The sequence below is a fragment of the Parasteatoda tepidariorum genome, chromosome 2, assembly GCF_982258835.1.
Source record: "Parasteatoda tepidariorum strain Cologne lab strain chromosome 2, Ptep-v5.0, whole genome shotgun sequence".
Classification (NCBI taxonomy): Eukaryota; Metazoa; Arthropoda; class Arachnida; order Araneae; family Theridiidae; genus Parasteatoda; species Parasteatoda tepidariorum.
In genome coordinates, this window is record NC_141756.1 from 60566693 (window position 1) to 60587418 (window position 20726).

At 29.9% G+C, this 20726-nt stretch overlaps 1 long non-coding RNA gene across 1 annotated transcript in view; it reads right to left on the bottom strand.

The window, feature by feature from the left end:
• Positions 1 to 1101: 1101 nt before the first annotated feature.
• Positions 1102 to 20726, bottom strand: part of LOC122270000 (uncharacterized) — a 38726-nt gene continuing 19101 nt past the window's right edge. Inside the window, exon 2 of the long non-coding RNA XR_011636154.2 lies at positions 1102 to 1683. This is a non-coding gene — a long non-coding RNA (uncharacterized LOC122270000). The remainder of the gene's footprint in view (positions 1684 to 20726) is intronic.

The following is a 20726-nucleotide window of genomic DNA, read 5'->3' on the forward strand; positions in this document are numbered from 1 at the left end:
AATGCCCTCAATAGTCCATTGTAAGTCAATTTTGTTTCCCAATCGCCTTTTCAACGGTTAATGCTACGAAATTTGAGTTTGAGTAATCACTTTTCACTATATATATTTATCTATATTTGCTACATCAATTATTGGTAAAAGGGAATATCTTATAGAAAAAGAACAATCAGCATTAAAAGATAGTAAAATCTATAATTTTATAACATAAATGCAGAGCCTTCCAGTGTGTTTTTTCGGCAAATGTAAGGATCTCTCAGTGAACTTTGTCTTTATCTACAGAAGTTGAAATGGATAAAAGGCCAACATGATTAGAGCTGTCAAAATATCGGCCCACAAATGGATAGATGGAAAGCTATGATAGAAGCTCTATTTTCCAATTTGCAGTGAAGAATATGTGTGTATGATTTGAGCGCTTGAATACGTCCCTTCTGGTCAAGACAATATCACTTGAATAATGAAAAAGGAGGAGGTTATAAACAAGGAAAGCCATTGTGGACAACGAAGAGTATGGAGAAAAATTAATGGGGGAAAAAAAACCTAAGCGGAACCATGATACCCGAAGGGATGGTGCCAAGGTTGAATGCATTTCCATGAGCAATGTAGGTTTGGGGTAGAACTGTCTGTGACCATTAACTAGATAATCGACGTTCATATAAATGAAACAAGACTCGGAGGGGGGGGGGACATCAAGACGAGCTGGTGTGTCATGCAAGGAACAACATTGATATTTTCGAAATTCAATAGTTGCCTATGGTCACCTTTCATTCAATAATATTTAGCAAAATAATATTTTTTATTTCCAACTATAAACGTATTGTTACTTACAGCTCTCCATAAAATGTTCTTTTATTAAGCTCTTGTTACATTTTTTAGCATTTGTGTACTCAGTTTTTAAATTTTTTTTTATATAAGTGTGAGGGAAAAAATCAAGTAATATAAGAACTATACATTTTTTTTTCTTTATTTGAGCTTACATTAATAAACGATTACTATTAGCAAGATATGTTTATCTTGGTGAAAATAGTTGGATTTTGTAAGTGTTATCAACTTTGCTCGATCCGACACTTAAGTTTTCATTTATATTTCACATGAAAATATTAATGGGGTTGTTTAATAAACTTTATTGACAAATTTAATTGAAAATTGTGCAATATAATATAGTTAGTGATTGAAACAATATACATTATGATTGTTACTTCCATCGAGTCTTAAGGAAAGGGAAACACAAAATCTTCATGAATGAGACAAGAAAACTGAGCTGATTGTTACATATATCTACTACTTAATATAAATAACATACATGTTTTACTCGTGCACAAATGAACATAATTAGGTACATCGAAAAAGATTTTGGCTTTTTTACTCTTCGTCTGAAAAGCTTGAATCGGGACTGTCACCTTCAAATATTTCAAGGATGCGATAGTCCGTTTTAGGTTCAATCCCCAAGGCGTTAAAAAGCCCATTTGGCGAATCTCCGCTTCTTTTGCCAAATCTCATAGGTATCCTGGTGTTGCAAATTCGACATTCTTCACTCATCTTGTTCAAGCAAAGAACGGCACACCTCGCTTCATTTCTTGTGAATCTCGCACCAGAGGTTAAGAAATAAAGTGACGCCATCGTAATTGCCAAGAGAGAGAATGAGGAATAGAAATTCATATTTTCTTTGACTTTTTTTTTCGAGTCCTGAAACAGATAATGAATGAAAAATATCAGTGGTCGTAAAAACATTTTTTATTTTCCTAGTTAGCTATAGTGCAGCTTTCAGGAGAACTCCTTCAGACACCAGTCGCTCGTCGTGGCAGGTACCATGGTTACAAGGAAAAGTCACTTCAAATAGGGGTGTGGGGTGAAGTGAATAGTTTTGTCTTGATCTTGGCATAGGTAATACTAGTAAGTAAACCAATCGACTTCATTGCACCCCCATTAGAAATGTGCTCTCACTTGCATAGCAGCAGACAGTACCAGACTTTAAGTCTTTAGGAGTTCTCCTCAAAGCCGCACAATACAACTATTTTATTACAAATGTATAGTTAACTAGAGCCGCGATGGCTCAGGGGATAGAGCGTTCGCCTTCCAATGCGGCGAACTGGGTTCGAATCCCAGTCGATACGAATTCCGCATCCTGCTTGCACCGACCACAGTGCTGACGTGAAATATCCTCAGTGGTAGACGGATCATGGGTTAGAATTCCCTTGCCTTCAGGCAAACCGTGGGAGATTCTCATGATCTTCCTCTCCATGCAACGCAAATGCGAGTTAGCTTCATCAAATAGTCCTCCACGAAAATAAATTTCTCCCAATACTCGATCCAGGAGTTCCCTTATCCTCTGGATTGGGTTCAAAATTACAAGGCTATGGAGTTGAACATTAGTAGTCGTTAACCCAAAATTGGGTCGGCTGTTCAACGACGGATATAATATGAAATGTATAATTATCTACAATAACAGCAATTTTTTTTTAAATTTCTACGAACTACCTTCAAAATGTAGTCACTATATTACTTGATTAAAAACGTCATTCACTTCAAAAATAAGCAAGTGGAAATAACAGTTGATATGTTTCAAGCGCTCAAAAACAGGCAACCATTTTCAAGACTTGCCAGGCGTGAATGAGAAGAAATTAAAAAAATGTAATTGTTTTTTAGCATTCATGCCTGGAAAGTCTTGAAAATGGGCACCTGTTTTTAGCGTTTGAAACGTGTTGACTGTTATTTCTAATTTGTATATTTTTAAAGCGAATGAAATTTTTAATCAAGTATTATTTTTCCACTTCAATTTTTTGGAATTATTTAATTAATATAGTCACTATACTTAATTACTTTTAGAAGGCAAATTTTGCCTCAATTTTATAATTGTACAATATCTAATCCTATGCCGAGTAGTAATTTAAATTGATATAGATTTCGTTTTCAATTGAAGCATTCTAATATTTTTAAATTTTGCTTTATTTATTGAAAAAGAGAACTATTTTTCATCTTAAAAATACACCCATATAAGTTTATTACTTTTCTAAGAATGATTTTTTTTTTCAGAATGAAGAATGACGAAATACCACTAAATGATTAAATTATATTTCGTTACCTTAAATGTGAGAATTAGAATCCGTTGTAGTTATTTTTATTATTTGGAACTTAAAGAAGTAAATCGCCTCTCATATTCTTCGTATTATGTCTTAATTTGACATTATATTGATATTGATGGGAGGCAATTTTTTTTCAAAAATGTAAATATATATGAATATTTTTTTTCAAAATCAATTATTAGCTATTCATTTAATAATTCTTGCGAAGTTTCATTATTGTCTCATGGAATCTTAGAGCTGAGCAGAATCGAGATGAGAAATGGTGTTCTGACGACCCCCTTGAGAAATCACCCAGGAAAAAATTATTTGCTTTGTCGAAAAATCTTATTTTATTTACGACATAAATAAAAAGACAACTGTTATGATTATTCCTGTTTTCACTGAAAAGCCTTATTAGGTAAATACTTTTAGCTCCAAGCTAAAAGTATCAGGAAAAGCTATGCTAATTGATCAGAATCATGCATTAAAAATTTTAACTCTAGAATCTGGATTTTCATAATCTAGAATAAATGTTTGTAATCTTTATTGTAATTTGTTTACATATAGTAATAAATCTGCAACATTTAATGCTGTGATATTAAAAAATAGTCTGCTGATGTTATACATTAGAGTTAAAAGACTAAATAATTCTGTAAAAAGTTCCGGATCAAATTACAGTTAAAAGGCACAGTAATTTTTACCGGAACATGCTATGGAACAAAAAATCTTATATACCGTAATTTCTTTAGTGTTATTTACTATAAAATCACTGAATCACTTTAATTAAATAAATATTATTGTAAAAATTACGGTATAATATTTTACGGTAAAAATGGATTTCATGGATGATGCACCCGAAATCCCGGTACGCGATTTTTCAATCCAGTGGCGTTTAACGACTCGCTGTTCTGTTTGGCGTTTTCTTAAATAAAAATAAAAAACAACAACTTGGTTCCTGAAATTTTTTAGTCCAGGTAGCTAATTTTAAAAGAAATAAAAGCTTGCATTAGAATTGTGACCAACAACAATCAAGTGAAAAATCATTAAAAAAAGAACGAGTCGATTAAAACTGTTGGATTGTAAAGTAGCTGCCGGCACTTTATACTGTTATTTGATCCCCCGGAATTTTTTTTTACAGAGTAGCATGATATAAGCATCATTATTGAACTTTCATTGTCTTCATTATGGCTCGTATTTTATCATTGACTAGATATTTTTTCACCGAACTTCTTTCTCCACTTCACTTTTCTACCAGAATTCGTACTCAGCTGTTTTGTATTTCGCCGATATATCGATCCTATAACTCGATCCTTTTTCTTATCCTATCTTTATATTAATGAATCAAATATAAAAAGGAAACCAGCGAATTAAATAAGTTCGTTTCGGATTGTTCTCACGCCAAATCTTGGCCACAATTTTATCTTTGCCTCGGCAGGGCTCAAAATTTTCTGAGCTGAAGTTCTACCAGCATTTGCAATAAAAGACAAAGGTTGCGATGCGTGGAATGTGGATAGAGTCTTACTAATAAATATAAGTCTAGGTTGAATCAATTATCTTTAAAAAGTATTACCTTTGCAATAAAATTAAAAATATTTTCAAAGGAAACATTTAAAAAAAAGTAATGCCATAGTAAATTATTGTTTTATGAAATTAATTCAGGCAATTTCAATGTTGTTGTTGTCGTAGTCCATTAAGGCACTGGGGGTGCGATTGTTCTTGTTTTCCAGTGGCGCCATCTATGGCCAAGAATTCGATTTTTGCCACACTCATACGTCACACCCGTTTATTGGGCGAACCCAGTTATACATCCACAGATCGTAATTTTGACCTGAACGAGAGAGCGACCAATCTCCAATTCAGTACCAGGAGGGGTATTGCTTTGTTATGGTAACATGGAGGACTTTGTGACCCGGCAGATTTAACGTGGAACAGTCACCATTTACGACACGGGAATCTTCAGCAGGATGGATTATTTATTTTTAGATCCTTAAGCAATAAAATGAGCAATCATAATAATATCAACAACATTAAAAATATTCGCTTTATTTTGGAAAAGAATTTTAGCATGTGAATTGTGTATAGCCAACAAATGGTGATTTTAATAAAAGAGAACATCGTTCAAAAGTAGAATTCTTATTATTTATATCTAAAAGTTTATTATATCTTAATAGGGGCATAATAATATTTCCCCAAAGACTAAACAAGTTGCATAATTTTGTATTTATATCTCAAGCATATTTTAATAAGTACGAAACTTGTGTTTGCGTCAATGACGTAATTAATAGTGAAAAAATGTTTAATATACTTACAAATTCAACCGTTCATGTGAAGATTCATTTTAGCAAATAAAACATAAATAAATCAAATTTTCTTCTTTCTTTAAATATTTTCACAGAAATACGTAAGAAATTATGGTATCTGCATTAAGCCTCCTAAAATATTCCTTAAAGGCATTTACTTAAGGTGTTATCTTTAGTCTGTACAAATATACACGCTCGAGTCGAAGACGTATAACAATGTACTATCTTTCAATCTAAGCCACAGCATTATCAAAAGCGATCGAATATTAATTCGAATATCTCAAAATAAATAGAAATGTATTTTTGAATTTACACTCCTTTAAAAAATCACAGAATTTAATGCAGTTACTTCCTTTTTAAAGACGGGAGGTAATATTTATTATATGAATAATAATTAAAAATTTTGATATGTAGATATGATCTTTTAAGTTTAAAAACATTTGTTCTTTATATTTTGGAATTGAAAAAACAACAATAACTTTTTACATCTATTGAAATGTCATAGAAATAAAGAATACGAATCAATCATCATTATGAAGTAAGATAATCTAACGTTATATATACATAGAAACATGGTTAAAAAACATATATTTAAATGCTATTTGTTTATTTTATATGATTTTAAAAAATGATAAAATTTCAATTTATTTATAAGTTTCTTTTAGCAGTAAGGCATTTTAAAGCTTTTAATTTTCTAATATCCGAATCATTTTCACCGGACGAAAAACTTGTCACCCTTAGAGAAATTATAAAAGACCTTACCTTGCATAATATCGCACAACTCCGCACCTCTAATCTTGATAATCGTCTGAATTTTGTTATGAAGTTAGTCTAAACAACTGAATACAGTTAATCTTTATTTTGAAAAACAAACTACTAATAGCGTATTTTGCCCAATCTAACAGAATAAAACAACGGTAAAAAACAATAATAATAAAAAATGGAATTATTTAAGCTTTATTAATTGTGTCGTCTTTAGTTCTGTGCCTGATTTAAGCGTTATTTAGTACTGATTTATTGATTATTTACTTATTTCTTCATTTAGTGAAGTAAAAAGCACTTTAATTTCAAACCCTCTGTGATTGTTCAACAATAATTTCTTTGGCAACTCTATTTATGGTAAAATTAAGCAGTATTTCTATCGTTTACTGATAAATAAAGTAGGATATTATTTTTATCTTAGATTCATCTCAACTAATTAACGTTAATGGGTTAAAATTTTTGCATGAAAACCATAGTCATCAGATAATTTTGTTTTTCTATTTTCCACTTAATTAAATTTATTCTTAAGGTGGCTTAAAACTATATAATGAAGAAAATTTCTGAGTACATTATTTCGAGTACGAATTGATAGTTCATAGAAAGAGTAGTGATTTTATTTAAACTTATTTTATTTAAAGTTTGAATGAGTTCCAAAAAAGTTTTTGAAACATTTTACACGCATTATTTTCTTTGTTTTATTATTTTATTTTATCTTTTAACCATCGTTGAACAGCCGGCCTAATTTTGAGTTTACGGCTGCCAACGTTCAACTTCGTTTTCACCATCTTACTGCTTTATACTAGTTTGGCATGATGCCGGAAAGCAAAGGTGATAGAACTCTGATTAGAGTAATAAAGAAGTTTTTACTGCTTTATAACAGTTTGGAATGATGTCGAAAAGCATAAATAAGTTTTTACTGCTTTATAGTTTGGAATGATGTTGAAAAGCATAAAAATTTTTTTACTGCTTTATAATAGTTTGGAATGATGTCGAATATCATAAATAAGTTTTTATTGCTTTATAACAGTTTGGAATGATGTCGAAAAGCATAAATAAGTTTTTACTACTTTATAACAGTTTGGAATGATTTAGAAAAGCATAAATAAGTTTTTACTGTTTTATAACAGTTTGGAATGATGTTGAAAAGCATAAATAAGTTTTTACTGCTTTATAACAGTTTGGAATGATGTCGAAAAGCAAGGTGTAGCAATCTGATTAGATGAATGAAATTTTTTTTGTCTTATAACAGCTTGGTATGATGGAGGAAAGCAAAGGTGTAGCAATCTGATTAGATGAATGAAAAAGTTTTTATTGCTTTATAACAGTTTGTTATGATTTCGGAGAGCAAAGGTGTAGCAATCTGATTAAATGAATGAACGAATTTTTATTGCTTTGTTGAAGTTCTACAACTTTATAACAGTTTGGTATGATGCCGAAAAGTAAGGTGTAGCTATCTGATTAGCTGAATGAAAAAAAGTTTTACTGTCTTAAAACAGGTTGGTATGATGCCGAAAGCAAAATTGTAGCAAATTGATATATCCGTTCAATATGATGGATATGTTTAAATTAATGCTTTTTTGAACATATATAAAATAATGCATGAAGTAAAGTATGTATTACATATTGGGCGTTTTAAATGTTTTCGAGTAACTGAGTAAATATTTTTTTTATCTGAATTATTATGCCATCATTTATAAGTAATACTAAGTTTAACCATTACTAAAAATATTAATTGTATGTTGAAGCGTATGTTGTTGTCGTACATTGTTTTCGTTCGTATATATTGAAAAGAAAGAATAAAATAATGTTGTACTAAAGCAGGTAACAATGTAAAAAATAATATAGTGGTTAAAATGTCTTATTTATCTGTCTTAAATGTCTTAATTATTAAATGTCTTAATTATTATTAATGTCTTCAGTATCAAATATCTTGAATGAAAAAAAATTCGAATTTTAGTTTTTTACCTAAATATTTTTTATACTGAATTTTGCGTAAAAAACAAATCAATATTTAAAAGAAAATATAGTTTTGCAGTTTATTTCGAAAATCGAAGTTGCAAATTGTATTTTTTTTTTAAACTTTTGAGCTGAAATCAAAAGTTTTTAAATCAAAAGTTTTTAAATCAAAAGTATTTTTTCTTAAAATTATTTAAATATGAATACGCGATTCAAATAAGCACTCACTCAACTTTGGCATTCATTTGTGCGCAAGCAGACGTCAAGTTTCGTTGAAATGTCAAGATGATTATTCCATAATCTCTTAAGCTTTCTCTCATGTGAAATCAAAATATGATGAAATCTAGTTTAAACGTTTACCAGGTGTGATTGATATGAAACGGTAAAAAATGACACAGAAGTGCAAGCTTTTTTTTCTCTCTTTTCGTAAACTGTATGTTTTTGTGTTGAAATATACACATAAATACGCTAACTTAACGAACTAACTTAACGCATTAACTTAACTAAGGAGAAGAGATAAATAAAAATTCTAATAGTGATGATTAAAGTTTCACAAAATTATATAAATTAAAAATAATTGTGTTTATATATTGCAAAATATTACGCTTAGATAATATCAAGAAAATTGAAAATTATTTGTAACTTCCGGATTTATAATCCAATATTTCTAATGAAGGAAAATGTATCACAGAACTAAAGAGAGTACAATGCATATAAATAGGATGGATTTTTATTTTATTTTACCATCGGCCTTGAACCCAATGCAATCAATGTTCAACGCCATATTCTTGTAATTTTGAACTTAACTCAGAAGACAAAAGAACACTCAAACAAGCAATGGAACGAGCTAGCCTTCGTGGACTATTTGATGGAACTAATTCGCATTTGCGATACATGGAGAGGAAAATTACGAAAACCTCCCATAGTTAACCCGACGGGTAGGGGATTCTAACCCAAGATCCATCAACCTTTGAGGATATTTTACGTCAGCACTAAGGTTGGCGCCAACCGGGAGCAGAATTTGTATCTACCAGCCACTGCTGGGATTCGAACCAAGTCACTTGATTGCGAGGCAAGCTCTCAATTCCCTGAACCACCGCGGCAAATGGAGTGGATTAAAAAAACCTTTTTTCTAAAAAAAAAATATATAAATACGAATTTTGACAGGGTTATAATTATTTTTTTCAGTTTCATACTAATTAATAAAGCCTTTTTAATTCTTAGATTTAGACAGGTTTAGCAATAGATTCCTGAAGGCCATTTTCGAATAGTGAGCTAACTCCAGAAATTTTTTTGAAAAACTGAGTCAGCCTCCCTATCTTGTTTATTCAAGTCATTAAGTCATTTTTTCCATCTAGTTTGCTTCCTTCTTTGCTGTTAAAAGGCGATCACCACAAATCGAAGAAAACAGAAAAACAAAACACTCATTGTACTTTAGGATTTTGTATAAAAAATAGAGTTAGCCAACTATTCAAAGAGATAGAGGTTAAAGACAGAGATAGAGAGAAGAGATAGAATTTAAAGATTGAGTTTGCCAACTATTCAAATAATGTTTTTATATAATACCATAACAACTGAAATGAAATCGGAAATCTGAAGTAAACAAAACTTAAAAAAAGGAAGGAATGAGATAATTATAATAATTTCGTTCAACTTTTGAATTAAATTTAAAAGTACTTTGCGGTTTATTATTTTAAATAAAATGTAGCAAAGAAATAGTATTAGAACGTTACCTTTAATGTCATTCCATCTATTTAGGCATATTAAGTTAAGTGCCAAGATATATTCTTTAAATTCGCAATGCAGCCAAGTTAGATGGGGTACAAATTTTAATTTATATAATTTCAGTCCATTCTCAAACTACATTCTTTCCCTACTGAATTTGTTGTGCTATATTTTTTTTCTAAACCGCAATGCTTTTAAGCTTTTGTCCGCGACTATTTTTTTTTTTTTTTGGTATCATCTTGCTCATTATAAGCACAATTAAATGGATTGCGTGTGTGGACTATTTCCGTTTCCATTTGAAAGCTCCACTTCTATTTCATAACAAAACTAAAGAAAATCAATGACTAATTGAGGTATAAAAAGTATCAATAATGAAGGTGTTCGTTTTATTCTTCCAGTTTTTAGAAACAGGAAGCGACATAAAATGATGTCCGATTACACTATGATATAGACGCTCATATTAAGCCGAATTGAGGTAATTTCAACTTCAATCTTTGGTATAAATAAGCATGATAAGTTCAATCAACGTCTCTAAGTTCAATGAATATGATATGCATGTCTGGTTAAAGGTAATCATAGTATCTGAAAGATATCGGAGTATCTTAATAGTCGATAATTTAATATGTTTTGGAAATTTGCTTCTATTGCTTCTATAAGATAAGCAAATATGGTATTTTGGTTGGCCTACAGATATGTAAGACTTTAATCATAATGATTTGAATTATTTTACTTTTTAAAAACTAATTATAAGATAAAACTAAATAAAAAAATACTTTAAAACTAAGTTTTTAAAGTGGACTAAAAGGGAGAAAACAAATTTGTTTCTGTCAGATAAAGAAAAACTTTGATCACATCACCCAAGGCTGATTTTCGGGGGAGACAAAAGTTAATTACGAAAGTGAAAAGTTAATTACGAGGGGTTTTTCAGTGGTGATAGAAATTTATTAAGAATGTGATATGTCCGATGATATAAAAAGTTCCAGTCAAAATTATTGTAAAAAGTAACGGCACTCAGGGTGCCGGTACTTTTTTTACCGTAAATTCCATTTTCACTGGAAAATTTTATGAAACAAAAAAAGACTGATATATAGTTAATTTTTACAGTAATAATTACCTTAAAATAATTGAATCACTCTAAGTAAATAAATATTTCTTCAAAAATCAAAGTATAATATTTTACCGTAAAAATGAACTTAACGGTAAAGCGGATTTTACAGATGGTGCACCCAAGGTACTTTATATCGTAATTTGAACCGGAATTTTTCGCAGTGAGCATTCTTCAGTTTTAATCTGATAAAAACAAAATATTTTCTTTAAGTTCCGCTTAATGCAAACACAATTTTTAAAATTTAATTTAATTTTATTTATTTCTTCTTCTTAGTAATAAGCCTGCTAGTTTGTTTGTCAAGATTTTAATAACCGATAAAATGGTAAAAGAATTTTGCCACATTTACCAAACTTCATTAGACATTCTAAAGCCATATTTTATTGTTAAAATTACCAAAATTATTAATAAAGTGATTCGGTACAAATTGCAGATATTTTTGATATTCTCATAGTGCCAGAAACATGGTAAATTTTGCCATATTCTGATAGTTTAGGAGGCAGCTAATCGGAAAGTGGTTGACAATGTTGTTTCAAGATTCTATCATTATAAATGAAGTCAATAAAAATGTAGCCAAAAGAAATTCTCTTTAATCTTAGAAGCATTATTCCTTTAAACCAATTGGATGGTCTTCAAAAAATGTAGTAGTTTTTTAAATTAATAGACAATTTACTTGAGTCTTTTTTTTAAATCACTTCTTTTTATAATTAATTAATGATTTTCAAAATATAACATTAAAAAAATTTTTTTTTTAAAGAAGCATGAAGCACACGAAGAATTTAAATAAAAAAATAAAAATTTTGATTTGTTTTTGTAATAAAATTATGTACTGTAAACCATGTTTTCTGCTTGCAATTTCGTGATAACGGAGAATATTTTATACAAATATATTCAAACACACAGAATGAGAAGTTTTTGGAGAAACATGTTGATGTATTTGAATTTAAAAGCTTTGCACATTTTAAAAAGGATAAAAATTTTTGTTTTTATGACTTTTTTTGAATGCCTGGTTTCATAATGATAAATATACTAAAATTAAAAGCCCTTGCTTTGTGAAAAGCGAGTTTAAAAATAATCTTGAATAAAATAAAAAATCTAAAAATCGCTAAAATATGTTGGCATTTCTTATTTTTCTGTATGGTTTTTAAATGTGCTAAAATATTGTTAAACATTTCTATAGCTTAACGTATCAGCTAATCTAATATGAACGAAAACTCATCGGGAGACAATTTTTAAAAGCGTGGCTTAAATTTTCATTTTTGACCAGTTGATGAGATTTCATTCAAGACGTAAATTTTTTGAAGCAATTTAGAAATGTATTTAAATTTGAAAATTTTTATTTGGTAGTTCAATGTATTGTTTATTATTATTAACTGCAGTTTAATATATTGTTTTAAAAAAATCTTTAATCATAATGGATGTTAATTCTTTTGGATTATTGCAAGTTTTTATTTTAACATTACTTCAAAATAGCATAAAGTGCAAAAGAAAAGGTTAAAGCCTTTTTTATTTCAGATCGATATGGTGATTTTTTTCGCTTATTCATATGTCTTCTAAGAATTCTAAAACTCAAATCAAGAGAATGTGATTTCTCTGTAAATTTCTATCAAAAAATAGTCTTAATGTCTTTCCAAGAAAATTCTTTAGTTTAAGAAAGGGGAAGATTTCTTGAAAGATCTCTCTTTATTTTGCGTTTTTTAAAAAAAAATATTTTTGAAATATAAGAGCCTAAAAAAGTAATAATGGGCCAATCTTAGATGTGATATATTTGCTTTTCACTGCATTAATTTTTTATGCCTATGTTTAACTAAAAACGATAACTTAATTGTTACAGGTCTCTTGATTGAAATAAAATATCTCATAAAATGAAGATAGGTAGTTCGAAACATTGTAAAGGAAATTTTCAAATATATTTATCTCTAATTCAATTTAAAGTGAATTAGCTCGCTGTAAAACTCATAGCCCTACATGCAGATACCTTAAAAACACGATTTTTATATCACTAATAATCATAACAAACCTGCTGACATGCATTTAGTACGATATTTAGTGAACGAAAAATAAAGAAATTTGATACGAACTGATGTGTGATATATCGTATATCGACTTTTTCTTTTAACATATGACAAAAGAGTATTAACTTTTCTCTTGTATCATATTTTATACAATATTGTTTCTTCTTTGTCATTGCTTTATCATTAAAGTTGATTTGAAAAGTAAGAAGAAAAATTACTTTAGGGTTGATAGTTTTTTCCGCAAATAATTATAATTATTTGCTAAAGATCATTTGTCCCAACTTCATAATGTAATATTTTATAGATATATATCGATTCAAACAATCTAATTTGAGAAGGTAAAATATTATATAATGCACACCACGTAAAACAAATTACAAATTTTCATTAAGCTAAAACTAAGTACTAAATTTATTTTGCCAAGCAATAGACTAATTCTTTGCATAAATGTTAAAGCAGCATTATTCGTAAACTGTTATGAACTCTGAGAAATTTTTATTGCAAAGTTTTAAAATATGTTTGCAAAATACAGATAAAAGTATTTATTTTTCAATCATGTAAAGTTTAGGTAAATTGTGTACTACTACTACTACTACTACTACTACTACTACTACTACTACAACAACTACTACTACTACTGTTAAAACAGCCTTATTCGCAAACTGTTATGGGCTCTGATAAATTTTTATTGCAAAGTTTTAAAATATGGTTGCAAAATACAGATAAAGTATTTATTTTTCAATCATATAAAGTTTAGGTAAATTGTGTACTACTACTACTACTACTACTGTTAAAACAGCATCATTCGTGAACTGTTATGGGCTCTGAGAAATTTTTATTGCAAAGTTTTAAAATATAGTTGTAAAATACAGATAAAAGTATTTATTTTTCAATCATATAAAGTTTAGGTAAATTGTGTACTACTACTACTACTACTACTACTACTACTACTACTACTACTACTACTACTACTACTATTACTACTACTACTACTACTACTACTACTATTACTACTACTACTACTAATACTAATAATAATAATAATAATAATAATAATAACACATTGCTGACGTAAAATATCCCCAGTGGTTGTCGAGTCATGGGTTCTGGAGAGCACTAATCTGATTAATTTCATGCAAAAAATCTGCCATTGAATAAAATTTGACACCATTTTTGATATAGGAGCTTCCTCGTCTTCTGGATTGGATTTTCAATTACAAGTTTATGTTTATGAAGTTCCCACATTTGCATTCTCAAAGTCAGCATTGATTTGCTAGCTTAGGCTTATAAATAATAATTTTATGATTGGTGCAGTAAGTAATAATAAATTAGAAACTAATTTTTTTTTTGATTTCTATCAATTTTCTAATTTCTGGTATTAATTATTGGAAAATTTCTTGTTTTAAATCTTGATTTCAATGATATGAATTAATTTAAATAAATTCAGTACCATGCACAAGGACCTTATAGTTAAAATATGATAGAAAGATATGATAGAAAGATATGATAGAAAGATATGATGAAAAGATATAAAGATATTATGATATATTTATATTATTTATAATTAAATAGTACATTATTTTTATATTTATTTTCATATTATTTTTTTACATGAAATAGCATTATTTTACTGCTTAACTAGCTTTAATAAATTTGTATTTCGTTAGCTGAGCAATCAAGATTTCTTTTTTGAATCTATAATTGATAAAATGAGTCTTTCATCTAATCTTTCAGCGGCAATCAATGCAAATTTATACTAAAAGTTCTGGGATTAGCGTTGATTCAGATAGAATGGATATTATTTAAATCTGCTCATACAAAAGGAGAAACTTTATTCAGTGGCTTAAGATATCTCTTTTATAATAACATGTATTAAGTTAAGTGATTTATTTTAATGAGGAAAATGTTAATCTCTTTCCGAAATCACTTCCTGAACAGAAATAATAGTTCTTCTTAACTTAGAAATTTCGAACTACTGTTATACATAATACGGTTTATTTAAATATTCCAAAATTCAGATATTTTAAGGATTTCTCATAAACTTTAACTTTTTGAGTGATAAGTTCTCTTCAAAGGAAAAACATGTGTTTTTAAATTTTCTTATAGTATTTACAGTCATAAAAACACGTGTATCAGTATATTATTCATTCCAATTATTTTTATTACAGTAGATAAATAACATCAGAATAAGTTTTTTCAAAATAGTACTTTTGCTTGGAAAAAATTACATAACTTGTAGCAAACAATTACTCTTTTATTATCATATTCCTTTCTTTGAAGTTTCTCTAAGAAAATAATTTTTTCTCTTGTAAATAAATATTTCACTATATTTATAGTTTTGATAGCACCAGTGTTGTATTAGTTTAAGTTTTCCTCTACAAATATCAGAAAAACATATTTAAGTTTTCTAAACATAAATTGTCTCTGGAATTTTATCGAATACATTGGATGTGTGAGACACTATTTTTTCTCAATTTGTTTTAAAGATATTACCACTATTCTGTATTAATAAAAAATGAAGCCGCAAAGTAGTGGTCTTTACTCAAGGCAACACTTTTTTTTTTTACTATTATGCGTAAAATGCTTTAGAGTCATTATAATATACTTTAAAATTTATTTTCCAGATATTTATTAGAGGAAAAAGTTCTTTCAAAAAATAAAACATGCATTTTTATATTGTATTATATTTGCATCTATGAAAACACTGGTATTAATAAATTATTAATTTTAAAAGGCTCTATTATATTAGTTAAATGCATGAAAATATACTCTGGTGTGCAAAACTTAAGCAACAAGTGCGTTTTTTGTCATAACTCTACAAGAAATTATCCGATTGACATGACATTTGAATATGATGTACATTATTTTGTACTTAAACGATGGTGAAAGAATAATGGCGCAGAAATGAATATAAAGCTTAAAGTAGGGTATGGAACAAAAAAAAAGGCTTTATTTGACATATAGTAGCGTTACACATCATTGCCTGAAGAAGCGTAAGTACAACTGGCAGATGTTCCCTAGTATGGGATATGCCCTCCCCTTACGGTAATTGTTGCTTGGCATCGTCTCTCCATGCTCAGCACCAGATTATCCAGGAGTTCTTGGGGTAAACGTCTCCATTCCTCCTTTAACGCATGTTTCAGCTGATGGGTGTTACCAGGAGGATACTGTCGTGTCGCAAGACGTCCCCCTAATGCATCCCACACATGCTCTATGGGATTTAGATCTGGAGAGTAAGCTGGCCAATCCATTCGTGTGATATCTTCACTTTCCAGTAGCTCTTGAACATTAGCAGTACGGTGTGGCCGGGCATCGTCATCCATAAAAATGAAGTCTGGTCCAATGGCCCCTAGGAACAGACGCACATGGGATAGGATTGCCTTATTGCAGTAGCGGTCTCCAGTTACAGAACCTCGGTCGAAGATCTGAAGCTCAGTCCGCCCGTTCAACATAATGTCACCCCAGACGACAACTCCAGGACCACCGTAACGATCTCTTTCCGCGATGTTATTGGGATGAAATCGAGCTCAAACCTTTCTCCAGATCAACTGACGTTGAGAATCGCTTGTAGCACTAAAACGACTCTCATCTGTGAAGAGGACGCGACTCCATTGATGAGGTGTCCAGGTTTCGCCCCACTCTAAACGGTGCCGCCGATGGCTAACTTTTAAAGGTATGCAGCGTTCAGGACGTCTAGAAAATAAGCCACCTTTGTGTAGACGTCTGCCCACTGTAAATCTTGATACTTGTCATCCTGTGGCTGTGCACAGTTGCTGAGATATGGCGCTCGCTGACTGAAAACGGTTTCTTTTCGCCTGGAGGACAATGTAACAGTCATCCCTTGGTGTTGTTTTCCTTGGACGGCCATCACCAACCTTCCGAACAGCTGTACCAGTAGTTTTAAAGGCATTCCAAGCACGAGAAACAACACTTTTGTTGATTCCGAACTCTTCGGCGACACTGGTAACACTACGCCCCTCCTCAAGCTTCCCAATCATTCTTTCTCGAGTAAAGTCGTCTAAAGTCGATTTCTTGAAGACATGTTTCACAAAACAAATGACTTGCACTTGCAGCGAATGTCTTTAACTACGGTGCTCTTCATCCTTTTATCACAGCTTTGACCTGCGCGCGCCGACCCACAAGGTTTACGTACACTTACATCACCTACGACGTTTTATTTCTAAAATTTGCATACAAATAATCTTTCTACTGAATTACGTGCACACTATACTGCAATTTCATGGCTATCTTATACTTTGTTGGGGAGCTGTGGCCGAAAAACCACTTGTTGCTTAAGTTTTGCACACCAGTGTATATTTTATAAGTCTTAAACTTAGCAAATTTAAGGATAAATTGCTTTATTTTGACAAAAAACAATAACTTATTTTTTCTGTTCTCTAACTTATCTGTTTTCAGTTCTCTAACTTGTTTCTCAAAGTCTGACGAAGCAATGAAATATCCTTGTAAATAAATATTTGACTTTATATGCTATAACCTTTTATAATTTTAATGGCAACTACGCTATATTAGTTAAAGCTTTCTGTTACATATATCCCATAAACATTGCGAAGTTCTTTAGGCATATTTAATCTTCTGTTTTGTAATTGAATGCATTGTTCCTTGGGTGCGTGAAATATTAAATTATTTCTACGTTATTTTTAATGATATTACCCCTGTTCCTTATTCATAAAAAGTGAGGCAAGGTATGATTTTTGGTCATATTAGCTTTTGAGCAAAACGTGGAGCTTTAACGTGCACTGTTGCGAATTTTTAAGCATGGAGAGGCATAATGTCATTCAAATATGCTGCAGCCTTAATATGATGCTACATTGAACCATATTATCGCACTACTCAAACTAATTGTGCCATACTTTAGTTCAGCATGTCAATTAAAATAGCGCATATAAATTTTAAATCTTATACTTTTAGTTGTTTTTTCCTAAATTTAATACTTAATTTCTCCATAATGTCAAATACACTTATGTCTATAAATTAAGGGCGATGTCAACTCCTGCAATGCAAATTATGATTCAGAAAAAAATAACAAACGAGACCTATTCATAAAGCACATTTATTAAACAGCAAAACATAAAGAGCAAAACAAATGGTGTATGTATGATACCATTCATAAAAACTAAGATTTTTGCTACCATTCAGCCACCGGGCGTCACTACGGTATTAAAACTGATTAAATTTATCAGCCAATAAAGAATTAGTTTTAAGAATGTGATTGTAAAAATATGTAAAAATAAAATAAAAAAATTATAAGCCAGTCTAAAATTACAAGCAAATTAATTTTGTTTTAAAATGAGAATGATTTTGATTTAAAAAAATGTTTTAAAATATCGTTAAATTATATTAATTTAAAAAGTTTAAACGGTTTCTCCCATTTGTGGTTTTATTGATTTGCTTCAGTGTATAAGTGTGAAAGATTTAAACTTTGCTGTCAATAATTGCTCGTCCTGTAATTTCGTTGATTTCAAATAATTAAATTATATTTTTGTTTGAATTTAAAACTGCTAAAAGTAATCCAAAAATGTATTCTTTATAAGACCGATAATTCTCTAACATCGCATGGAGAAACATCTATACGTCACATCAATATTCTAAAACAAAAGAATGTTCCAAAATCTGCTGATTTTTTGGGAATATACATTTGCGCATCTTACCTTAAGAATACACTAATTATTTTAAAAGCTTTTTCTGTGAAACGTAGCTTTCGGCTATTTACCTTTTGCAACAATTTTGCTTGTTCTGAAAAGAAAAAGAAGTGCTTACATTGACAAAAAAATGTGTTTTAAACGCAAACAAAGTAGATTAAAAGAATTCTATCGATTTTTTCTAATTGCCGTATTTATATTTAAACCTCAACTGCGTTGGTACAGTTTTATTTGTGTATCGTTATTATATTTGTTGTTACTTTAAGTAATTAATGGTTTATTTGTCATTGCTTAACTTACTCCATAAAAACCACTAGGATTTAGTAATCTTAATGTAACTTATTGAAACTAATAAAAATGATACAATTGCAGTTATAAATGGTTTTAATGGGATTTAATTAAATTATAACAAATTTTAAGACTAATACAGGAACGGAGACTCTAAACAAATACATGCATATGTTAGATAGTACGCAGTTTTAAAAGAAACCTGTCAAATTTTCAAGACATTTTGATTATTGCTTATGGAGGTACGATTGCATATTGTTTCTGTGTTAAAATGGATGGGTACGAACATTAATAAATCTGAAATACAGGACTTTCAAATGAGCTGATTGCACCTCAAAATTGGTAAAGGTAACAGTAAAGTGAAGTTGCAAGGAGTATCTGACACCCTAAAGATATGAAAATACCGATATTTTCTCGATCATTTGGACACTAAAAATTGCTTTTAAAATAAGAGCCGCATTAGTTCACAGTGGGCGGAAACAACAGCGTGAAAGCGTGATGGTATCGTGAGGATATGTATAAGCTATAAAAACTGGTCTCTTTAAATAATACAGAAAAGCAAATGTTTCAAAAAAGCAAATGCTTTTCTGAAAGAGTCATTTTTACAGAAAATGACACCGTAAGCCCAGTTCTCGCTGTGACACGTGATAAATTTTACCAAGTACATATATTATGAACTAGTATGATTCTATACACACAGATTTTTGACAGGACATTTCAAAATGACTGGTAATGTCCTGTCGAAGATTGATGTTGACAGGCATTGGCATAATAATTCAAGAACCACCCGGAGTTCAATACTCAAAAATCCTAATAACTTTGTTTGATTAGCAAGAAAATTTACCAGACTGAAATCAAATATCAAATTTGTCGAATATTTTTTAACTTTTTCATCACGGCAATGACACGTCGTTGTCCCACCCTCTGAGTTTAAAGTTCCCCCACAGCACTAAAATTGAAATAAAACGCAAATTCCATTGCAACTTGCTTATTTTACTTTAAAAAATAATAAACAATTGCAATCAATAGCCATATTCACTAATACAAAAATAGCGAACAGCGATGAAAGAGTTAAGAGTGTTTTAGGTAAATTAAACTGTGCCAAATAAAAAGAATACAAGTGCTATAAAAATTTGATTCCATGGAGACCCTTCATAACGTATTAATTATTACTTTATTCCATCACTAGAGAAGTATAGCAGATATAATAAAAAAAAGGTGACATAATAAAGAAAATTTCAAACATAGTTTGCTTTTTATTACTGTTAGATAATTTAATAATTGATGTTTGTCACAACACGTGATCGATTTAAGTAAGAAATAGCCAAAATAATACTAAAAATCTCAAGTGGTTTGCTTGATGATTGTGATTACGTTTGGGAGTTCTCTATAATAATTCGGTTATGTCATGTGAGTTGCGTAAAAAGTAAAAAAAAAAATTCGTTTCAGCACAACATTTTTTCTGTATGAGGTTAACTTACGAAGCTCAATTAAACAATTTAAATGCACTAACATAAAGCAATTCCATTTACTTCACTGTTCATATGTTATGCCAAATTCAATTTAGAAATAAAAACCATTGCTCTGCATTATTAACAATAAATAATATTTTTAGCGACTTTTAATACTTAAACTAATATTTATAAATTTAAAATTAATATCAATAATATTAATTAGCAAGATTATATTTTGATAGTGTTTTTGTTTTTTCCCTAAATTTAATATTATTTTTAGACACATAATGTGCATATTTTTTTCACTTCAATTTTGAAAATGATTCTAAAGTCTTAAATTAAATTCGGTCTTATTAGAACACCCTGTATATCCAAGACCGTAGTGAAACTAGGAAAACTTTT